Source organism: Lucilia cuprina, chromosome X (assembly GCF_022045245.1).
Source record: "Lucilia cuprina isolate Lc7/37 chromosome X, ASM2204524v1, whole genome shotgun sequence".
Lineage (NCBI taxonomy): Eukaryota > Metazoa > Arthropoda > Insecta > Diptera > Calliphoridae > Lucilia > Lucilia cuprina.
The window spans coordinates 6938086-6948792 of NC_060949.1; positions in this window are offsets into that span (position 1 = coordinate 6938086).

Genomic DNA, 10707 nt, shown 5'->3' on the forward strand with positions numbered 1-10707 from the left:
TATCCACTAAAAGCCGTGATACATGGTTGTTAGATCTTACAACGTTGTCAGTGAAATGTTCATAAAATATCTAACAATCGTCTGAACTTCCAATTTTTATTTTGCAACGTGTGTATTTTTTCTTTTTAAACAGTGTATACATAGCATAAGATGTGACTTTTTTGGAAACTCGAATGGTTAGGGGATAAAAACGGTAAAATCGTGTAAATTCGGTAGTCTCATATCTCTTAAACTATTAAAGATACTAAAACAGTTTAAAGCTTATCGTCGTTAATGTAAAAAAACAAGCTCACAGGTGTTTGGTACTTCTTCCAAATTCGGACCCTTTAGGGAATAAACGGGTAAAAGTTGTATTTTAGTACTTTTTTGCATCCCATCTTTAATTCTTTCATAAGTTAGACCTCGTCCACACTAGGAAACTTTTTTAAAGACAATTTTTCTTAATTCTCTTTTGATGTTTCCTTAATGTTAACACATAGAAACGGGTAAAAGTTGTATTTTAGTACTTTTTTGCACCCCATCTTTAATTCTTTCATAAGTTAGACCTCGTCCACACTAGGAAACTTTTTTAAAGACAATTTTTCTTAATTCTCTTTTGATGTTTCCTTAATGTTAACACATAGAAACTTTTGTTTCAGATACTACGTATTTTTTATTAACCGGCAGTTAATGAAAAACTAAAAATATGAATTTATCCTTTTTGGAGGAATAATTACCAAAAGAGGGTAAAAACGGGAAATTTGATTTTATTCAAACACAAAGAGCCAATTTAGATAAAATTTTAGATAAATCAACGCGAAATATGCTAATGGGGTGTTATTGGGAATCCTGCAAAATTTGGTCTACATCTATATGTTTTATCCGTTAAAATTTTGTGTAGAAGAATACGGATGGGGTCGTCTAAACACAATATGTAATGAAACCTTAACATATTGAGAGAAAATATGGATGAACAATTTTACATTCATGGCTCTTTTCGACCCATTAGATCAGTGATGTATTTTTATGTAATCTCAAAAAAGTGAAACAACTGTTTCCATCTTACTTTGTTATTGTTTTATACCATGTAAGCACAAAAATGCGGATGGAATTTTATCTTACTTTTTCATTAGACTAAAGTGTGATATTTTCTTGAGGAAATATATTTTGGTTTTAGCTTTCTCAATTTTAGTAAGGGTACCTATTCAAATGCTTTGAAGAGAGAAGGAAGAAAATGATTAAAAATCCGAAATTTTAAGTATTAATATTTTTATATCTTTATGAAATTAGAAAATTTAAATGGAATTTTTTACATTCAAAACTAACGAATTTTGAAAAGGAATAAAATGTGTGTTTTTGGTAAATTTTGTAAAAGTTGTTCTGAATTATATATTTTAATTTGGGCATATTAATTTAATGTTAATTTGAATGCATTGATCTATAGACTTAATATAATAAATCATTTAAAATCACGGACAACGCTAGTATTTTTCATAATTATGAGTATGATGTCAATGGTAGTCATATGAACTTTTTTCATATTAAAATAATATTGTACACAGGTATCAAATAAAATTTTTTCTATCACAGACCGTTTTCGTAATATGTAAGATTTCTAATATTTGGTGAGTTGGATCAAAGGATAAAAAGGTCCTTTTTTATGGTTTTTATGGCCTTTTAATATTGTAGTCAAATAAACCATTATGTGAAATTTATATCTTCGCAGCTGAAATTTTGTATGGCGAATCATCTCATTCATAGGGTTCTATAAATAGACTTTTTTTCGAAAAGTCGAGGTCGACTATTTTGTTCCAAAATGTGAAAAAAGTCTAAAAGAAGTCAAAAAAAAGTCTGAAAGTCGAAAAAACATCTATAAGTCGTAAAAGGTCGATAAGTCAAAAAAGTCGTAAAGTCGAAAACTCGAAAATTGTAGAAACAAGTCAAAAATAGTCGAAAATTTTAAAAAAAGGAGAAAAAAAGTCAAAACCTCTACAATAGTCGGAAAAACTCGAAAAAAGTTAAAAAATAGTCGGAAAAAAGTCGAAAATAATCAAAATTTGTAAATACTTATAGAATACTTTATAAAATACTTATAGTCGAAAAGTCGACTTTAAATTAAATGAAAAAAGCCGAAAAATCGAAAAGTCGACTTATAACTAAATGAAAAAAGTCGAAAAGTCGACTTTTCGTTTCAACTATAGAACCCTAGTCATTCAGTACGTAATTGGCGGTTGAATGATGAATGAGAGCGTGAATTACGAATAATTGCACCGTGTGAACGGGGTATAAAGCTATGTTGGCCAAACATGCCCTTGCCCAGCAGTTCGACGGGACAGCCCCGAACTGACCACTTAACCTACCACTTGTGGTGGCCCCTAGCCACCTGACTACCCAGGTGACCGACCATTTTAACATGGGCTTGTCCTACGAGGAAGTCAATCGTCACTCAACACCCTACAAAGAGACAGTAAAGAGACGATTGCCTCCGCTCTCGCTTACAAATGGGACACTAAAGTGACGACTGTCTTCATTCTCGATTACAAAGATTTTATTTGTGACGAAAGACCAAAAACATACGAATTGGAGTCAGCCAGGTGGTAAGATATTAATGAAAATAAAATTTAAAAATTTCAAGTGTCTACTCTCTAGAATACTATGGGACAATAATGTGACGATTGACCCGAAAGACATAAATATGAGTCAAGCATATGGTGGCATATTAGTAGAAAGTAACAATCATTTCTCCAAAAGATGGGTAAAATATCTACTTTCGGAAGTACAACAAAAAAAAACTACTTTTAAGAGTATAATCTTTAGGTTACTTGAGGATAGTAAAGAGACGACTGTCTCCGCTCCCGCTTACAAAGAGGACACTAAAGCATATACCGGCGGATAGAGAGGCAGATAAAAAATCACCACTACACACACACTATTGGCATTTTTTCATTGAAACTGCACTGAAAAAAATATTTGGTTATTTTTAATTTTGAAGATTAAATTGCATTACTGTAAAATGCGAATATTTATAAACAATGTGTAATCAATGAATGATAATTTCTTCACATAGAAACAACATTTCTAATTAAAATGTACAAAAAATGTATGAAACAAGATTAACTTATTTACTTTCATTGTTATGCATTCTAGAAAATTATTTAGAGTGTACGTTGTTTTTGTAAATTATGCTCTTGCTTTTGCAAGTTGTTTTTGTTTTTTCAAGTTGTGTTTGCAATTTCTTTAACAAAGCGACATAAACCTGCTTTGTTGAATGCTGTCAAGCAACTAAATTAATTATTTGTAATTTTGATGCTCTTGTTTAGAGGTTCGTATGCGATCGTGTTGTGTACATGTAATTTGCCGAAAATTTTCGTTGTCAGAACAATACTAGCGCCGACGTCTGCACTAAAGTGACGACTGTCTTCATTCTCGATTACAAAGGGTACATTTTCAAAAACCATTACAAATTAATGAATGAATACTTTTTATAGAAAGATCTATTAGACATATGTATAATTATTTATATTGTATTTTTATTTTCATTTGTTAATCGCTTAAATTGTAACGATTAAACGATTAACTGTTAATTATCTGAATACCTATTAGATACATTTAATACATACACAAACAACAACTATTTACATGTATACATGCAGACATACATTCATACATTCATACATATATACATACATACATACATACATACATACATACATACATACATACATACATACATACATACATACATACATACATATAGACATACTTACATACAAACACAAAAACGCATAATACCTACCTACTATAGTGGTGTAGAATATAAACATATAAACCGTAATTAACAAAGCAAGCATAACAAATAATGTTTATGATAAATTGTGTTAATATTTAAGAATGACTAAAAAATTTTATTTATATTAGAATTAAACCGTAAATAAATAACTTTAAGTTAGACGTAAATTTATCTACCAATATTTATAAGGATAGACCCATATTTACCCCTACTGATCTATGAGCTCTCTTTTAGAAAATCTCAACAATAAGAAAAAATATTCGGAAATAATTAAATGCTTTATTTTTTTAAAATAATTATTTAAAATAAAAAAAATCGATCTATATCGAATTTTGAAAAACCGAAAAGTTATGATATCATAAAAACCTCAAAAAGGACTATTTTATCAAATATTGACTACATGACAACAAATTTTTGAAAACAGTATCTTAGAATGAATAAAACTTTGGGAACATTGACAGATTATTTTTCTATCAAACAAACGGATCCTCCCTAATGTACATATGTTTATGTACCTAATAAACAAATTTATTATATCTTTTTTCAATAATAAAATATTTATTATTAAAAGAAGATATTGTATACTTATTATTAAATTTAACCAATAAGATTGTAATACAAGTCGTATGATTTATACTTTTTGTGTAATAAAGTAAGATAACAATTTTGACACATCATATTACTTGTGTGATCAAGTAAAACCGGCTTAAATGGCAAAATTTTCGCAAAAACTGAATAAAATCGATATTTTCCCCTTGTATATATTAGAAATTATTGTTAAATAATCATAATGTACAAAGATTTAGCATTTCAAACAGATGTTAAACTGAAAAATTAAAATGTTTCAGATAACTTGATTAGGAAATGTGGAAATAATTTAACTTATTTTGGAAAATAATCTAATAAATCTTTTTTTATTGCATAAAAAATATCTGTATTTACTCGACCTTAAAATATATCATGAACATGTTTACACGGCAGTTTCAAATCTCCATTTTCAGTTCTTTTAAATCTTTGTTAAACAAATTTTAAATCTTTGTTAAACAAATTTAAAATATCACCAGGATATGTATGGAATAAAACAGTGAAAAAAATAGGTCAATAACTCTTACAGTTAAGCTGTTCCCGCGATTTGACGCTTTCTTTTTTCTTGACGATTCCTTTAATAAAAGTGAAAAATTTATTACTAAATGCAAAATTATAGTAAAAACTGAAAAAAATATATATATTTTCCCCTTGTAAATGCACTTGGAAACTTCAGAGCATTTGCGTCATCTGTTATCTTTATGCCCAATTTTTGCTTGATATATTTTTACAACACAGAGAACAATTCTAGATAAGAACGGCATAAACCCAATATACCCTCCCAACTAAAGTGGTGTAGGGTATAACAATATATTTATTTTCTTGAAATATTGATATTTGATGACAAGCAATATATTTTTAATGTAAATATTTCTATTAAATCGTCCTTTCGTGGATTTACAGAAATTCTTAAAAAAATTAAAATAATTTTTTTAAGAATTTCTGTAAACGATATGCCATTTGACCGTATTAGAACTTGTTCAAGGCGCAGTTGGCGAATCTTAAATATATATTTTTACTAGAAAATCGGAATATAATTGCAATTATCATTCAAACATTAAACATGGGTTTAAAATTATGAAAATTTTCTCGGGTTATTAGGGAAATTGCAAGGATACTAGCGGTAAGGACCTTCGGTAAATGTATGCAAAATGTGTAACGTTAGTCAATATATCTGTTGCTGCAAAAAATATACAAATTTCTTTAAATTGATATTACATAAATTACAAAATTCCACAAATTAAAATTTTATATTTTCAAATAATTTTTTGTTTTACTGTTAATTATAAGTAACGTCTTCTAAAATCCAAACAAGGCAAGATAGAAAAAATCGCTGTGGGCATTAATGGGTTAATTTGTTCGAAAACAGGTTCATAACTTTAAGAGTTTATATCGGATTTTGTCGATTGAAAACACAATCTAATACTGTAGCTGTGCTTATTCTTTCTAATTTGTATATATTACCACTAATGCACACTGTTATCAAAGTGCATTTCTAAACAATATTTTTTAAAAATAAATAAATTTTTGATGCAAGTGCAGCTCGTATGCGTTTTCTAATTGGAGAAAGTTCCGTGAAATTAAAAAAATCGTTTTCTTTGTAATTAAAATGATAAGTACAGGTAGAATATAGTCTTATATAGAATATAGTCTTATTACAAAAACAATTAAACATAATGTTCTCGGTGGAGTTTTCCCGTCTCCTATAGTCTAGTCTATAGTCTAGTCTATAGTCTAGTCTATAGTCTAGTCTATAGTCTAGTCTATAGTCTAGTCTATAGTCTATAGTCTAGTCTATAGTCTAGTCTATAGTCTAGTCTATAGTCTAGTCTATAGTCTAGTCTATAGTCTAGTCTATAGTCTAGTCTATAGTCTAGTCTATAGTCTAGTCTATAGTCTAGTCTATAGTCTAGTCTATAGTCTAGTCTATAGTCTAGTCTATAGTCTAGTCTATAGTCTAGTCTATAGTCTAGTCTATAGTCTAGTCTATAGTCTAGTCTATAGTCTAGTCTATAGTCTAGTCTATAGTCTAGTCTATAGTCTAGTCTATAGTCTAGTCTATAGTCTAGTCTAGTCTATAGTCTAGTCTATAGTCTAGTCTATAGTCTAGTCTATAGTCTAGTCTATAGTCTAGTCTATAGTCTAGTCTATAGTCTAGTCTATAGTCTAGTCTATAGTCTAGTCTATAGTCTAGTCTATAGTCTAGTCTATAGTCTAGTCTATAGTCTAGTCTATAGTCTAGTCTATAGTCTAGTCTATAGTCTAGTCTATAGTCTAGTCTATAGTCTAGTCTATAGTCTAGTCTATAGTCTAGTCTATAGTCTAGTCTATAGTCTAGTCTATAGTCTAGTCTATAGTCTAGTCTATAGTCTAGTCTATAGTCTAGTCTATAGTCTAGTCTATAGTCTAGTCTATAGTCTAGTCTATAGTCTAGTCTATAGTTTAGTCTATAGTCTAGTCTATAGTCTAGTCTATAATTCTAGTCTATAGTCTAGTCTATAGTCGTTTACCATTTTGAACAGAGTTGCCACTATTTTAAATCTTATGGTAAATGGTAATTAAATAGAGCCGACAATTTAGCCGCCGCAACCGACCAAACATAGTTGCGCCGCCGCCGATTATTTTGCATCGGCTTGTATGTGTACTACATGTTCTGGGGGCATGTTACCTTGGTGAAATCTCCACCTTGGTGTTATTGAAATTACCGGGGAAGGGGTGTTACCAATACCTATAGTCTGCCGGGATTATAAATTGGTAATGTCAAATGTATTCAGGACTTTACCATTTAATCAATTGGAATGGGGTTTAACCAGAGCACCAGATAATCTGGTACTACGGATGGCCAGGACTTGTCCTAACTGGTTAGTTGGTTGATGTTCCTTCGGGATACACGTAGTGGCTATGGTTAAATACCCAAAATCGCTGGGAGGGAATGTTATTTAAGGACTGATATATCCTATACCTAATGGGTTTCATAATTATTTCTTCGAACAGGTCTGTGTACAAAGCAGCATATGGTGGATTTCTGAACCCGATCAGTATTTCTTACCGGTCGCGTAGTAGGACGTCAGTATATTCTGGACAGTATTTAATAATTGCCTATCATTCCGTAGAGTGATCTTTATGATCATAGGAATAGATCTGGTGCGAAAATTTATGAAAGATCGGTACGATCTTTTTGCCTTTTTACGCTTCGGGGAAGGTGCTGTTGCCGAAACAGCAGAGCTACCTCAGTAGTGTGGTTTCGCGGGCTTAAAGCGGTTAAGGAATGCACTTGAATGGGTCATTATATGTTATGGATTACATTTTAAATAATGCCATCTTTCATGACATCATAAGGGTGCTCATAGTCCGGTATATCCGGAAGATTGATTTAACCCGATGTTGAGGTTGGTCTCCCCTTCCCCTTGACTTTAGACCAGTGATTGCTTTTTCAATGTCGGGGTGTACATTGGGCTTGATCCTACGCTGCCTGTCATTACGGAACGGGGCTACTATGGCAAGAGTTTAGATAGCTCGAGTACTTTAGCAAAGTTCTTGTACATGGACCGCTACAACCATGTACAAAAATTGCCACCTGAGTTCTTCATTGAAGGATTAAGGGGCGATGGTAGACCGTTCTCATGTTTACCAAGTGAACGAAAAAGACCACCGTGAAATAAGGCCGTCAAGGCAGGTTTTCACGTTAAGCACTCGACATTCGTGTAAGTGTATTACACATGAACGTAGAAGGTAAAAACCATGAGACATAAATTCGATAAAAGGCAAATTAAAAACAGGTAACAAAATATATCGAAAAAGGATCAGTGCTACGTACGGACACACTCTATTATAAATCAGTTTGGACTGCCATACAACGACTTTTGTAGAATAGTTGTAATGGCTGTGACTTAAGATAATAACTATTTAGAAAGCTAATATTGTTGAACAAACGTTATAATGAAAATTAAATCGCTACTTATTTAAGTAGTTATTTGTAAGCAATATGGTAAGTAATGAGTAAGTATTCAAAGTAATTAAGCAATAAACTCATTACCTTCAATGGTAAGTTTTTGCAGAGTTTTAAATTGAATATCTGGAGCACTCTAATTGAACATAAATAAACCCACATACACCAATTCAATTTAAATACTTACCAACAAACAAAAAAAAACATGTATATATAGTATTAATAAATGTATGTAACTACAATCGCCTGGAATAACACGAACAACCCTCAAATAAGTAACAAATACACATATGAGTGGCATAAAGTTTATGAATAAGTGATTCTTAAAAGTGATGGGTAGGTGAGTAACTTTAAAGACGAAGTGATTGAAATTTGAAATAGGAGAACATCCACTCTCTCTTATCATGCACTCTAGTCCTATATAGAAGAGCTTTTAATGTTGAAACACTTTACTGTCACGTGTTCACCTCCGATTTAAACACACGGTATAAAGATGTTTTTATTAAGTTTTACAAGTGTGTTACAATAAAACAACAGCTTATATGCAAAAACTACAGTTACTTAAAAGTATTGAATACACCAATTGTATTTTTGGTAAAAAAATGCCAACAAGTTAGATCTTTTAATATTGTCAGAAAAATGTTTAGAAAATGTCTAAGAATCGTAACAATGTACGATTTATGTAGGTTCACACGATAGTTAGACATTTTTCTGCCAAAGTTGTAAGATCTGACAACCGTGTATAACAGCTTTTAGTTAGTTTTAATGGATGTAAGATCTGACAACCGTGTATAACAGCTTTTTGTTAGTTTTAATCGAAGTGAATACAACATTCACATTCATTGTCAAAAAAAATTTTTAGAAAATGTCTAACAATCGTAACAACTTACGTTTTTGGTCTTGCAACGTAATCAGAAATGCTTTTTCTGAAAACGTTTCACAATAAAAATTGTAAGTTCACACAATTGTTAGATATTTTTTGTCAATTTTGTAAGATCTGACAATCGTGTCTTACAGCTTTTAGTTAGTTTTAATAGATGTGAACGTTATAATATCCGACAATAGTGTATCACAGTTTTAATGGATGATGGTTATGTTGCATCTAAGGCTATGAATTACACCTATAAAGCCTCTTGTGTGCTCTATTACCAATGGCTCTGGTGGGAACGGAATTTACGACCTCCGGTACCGTTACCTAATTACACAATTTTACGGTTCTTTATAGGAAATTTTCGACACATTTTTTATAGAATTTTAATTTTAGAAAATTTTTAAAATATGTATTTTTTATATGATGTAAAATTTTTTAAAAGGAGTTTTGATAATATTGGGATATGACTGTCAAGAGTTTTAACATGAGCACCTGCCTTGACGGCCTTATCTCACGGTGGTCTTTTTTATCCACTGGGTAGACTTGAGAACGGTCTACCATCGTTCTTTTTTCTTCAATGAAGAACTCAGGTGGCAATTTTTTCTCTCAGTCAGTCTTCTGTGGGGTATCTGTTGTTTTCGGCAATAGCACCGAACTTATCCCGAAATATTGACTTTATCATGCATCAGTCTTTTAACCGCCACTTAGTCTCCCAGCAAATTTGGGTTTAACCACAGCCACAACGTGTTTCCCTCAACCAACTGACTAACCCGAACATAGTCCTGCGGGCAACTGGCCACCCGTAGTACCAGATTATGCGATGCTCTGGTCTGACCTCTGGCAATCTATGCAAGGACTAAGCCAAACAGTAGACTCTAATCAATTTTTCAGTCCCGGCCAGACCCGCCAAATAGGGCTTTAAGTTCATAATTATGTTTAATATACTCGTATCTCGAAAAAAAAGCTGCAAAACCGTGTTCTATACTAACCTTGATAATGAGCTGATGAACTTTATAATTATAGGGCCTCATTTGACCCTAGCCCCTATAAAAAGCCCCCTTCAAAATTTTACTTAAATATCCACAGTTTTATTAAACAATAAAAGCCTGAGGCAAGGTACAATTCAACTTAAATACTTTATTATGAAAACTAAATCACATTTATACGATCACGCAAGTAATATGTGTGTAGAAGAGTACGGATGGGATCGTCTAAATGAAGAGAGAGAGATATACGGAAGGAAAATTTGGCTACAAAAAGTGAAACAGCTATTTTCATCTTATTTTGTTATTGTTTTATACCAATCGTGTAAACACGAAAATTATAAATTAAACGATTTTTATTATCTTTTCGGATCTAAAAGTGAATTTTTCCATGTTATTGTGTAAAAAATATTTCATTATAAAGTAATTATATTCAAACATGTAAAATTTTCATACATTTTGTTAATACCATTTTACCATATATATATTGAAACAAGTAATATTTCTATATTCGGCTGTGTCGAATCTTATATACCCTTCACCAAGTATG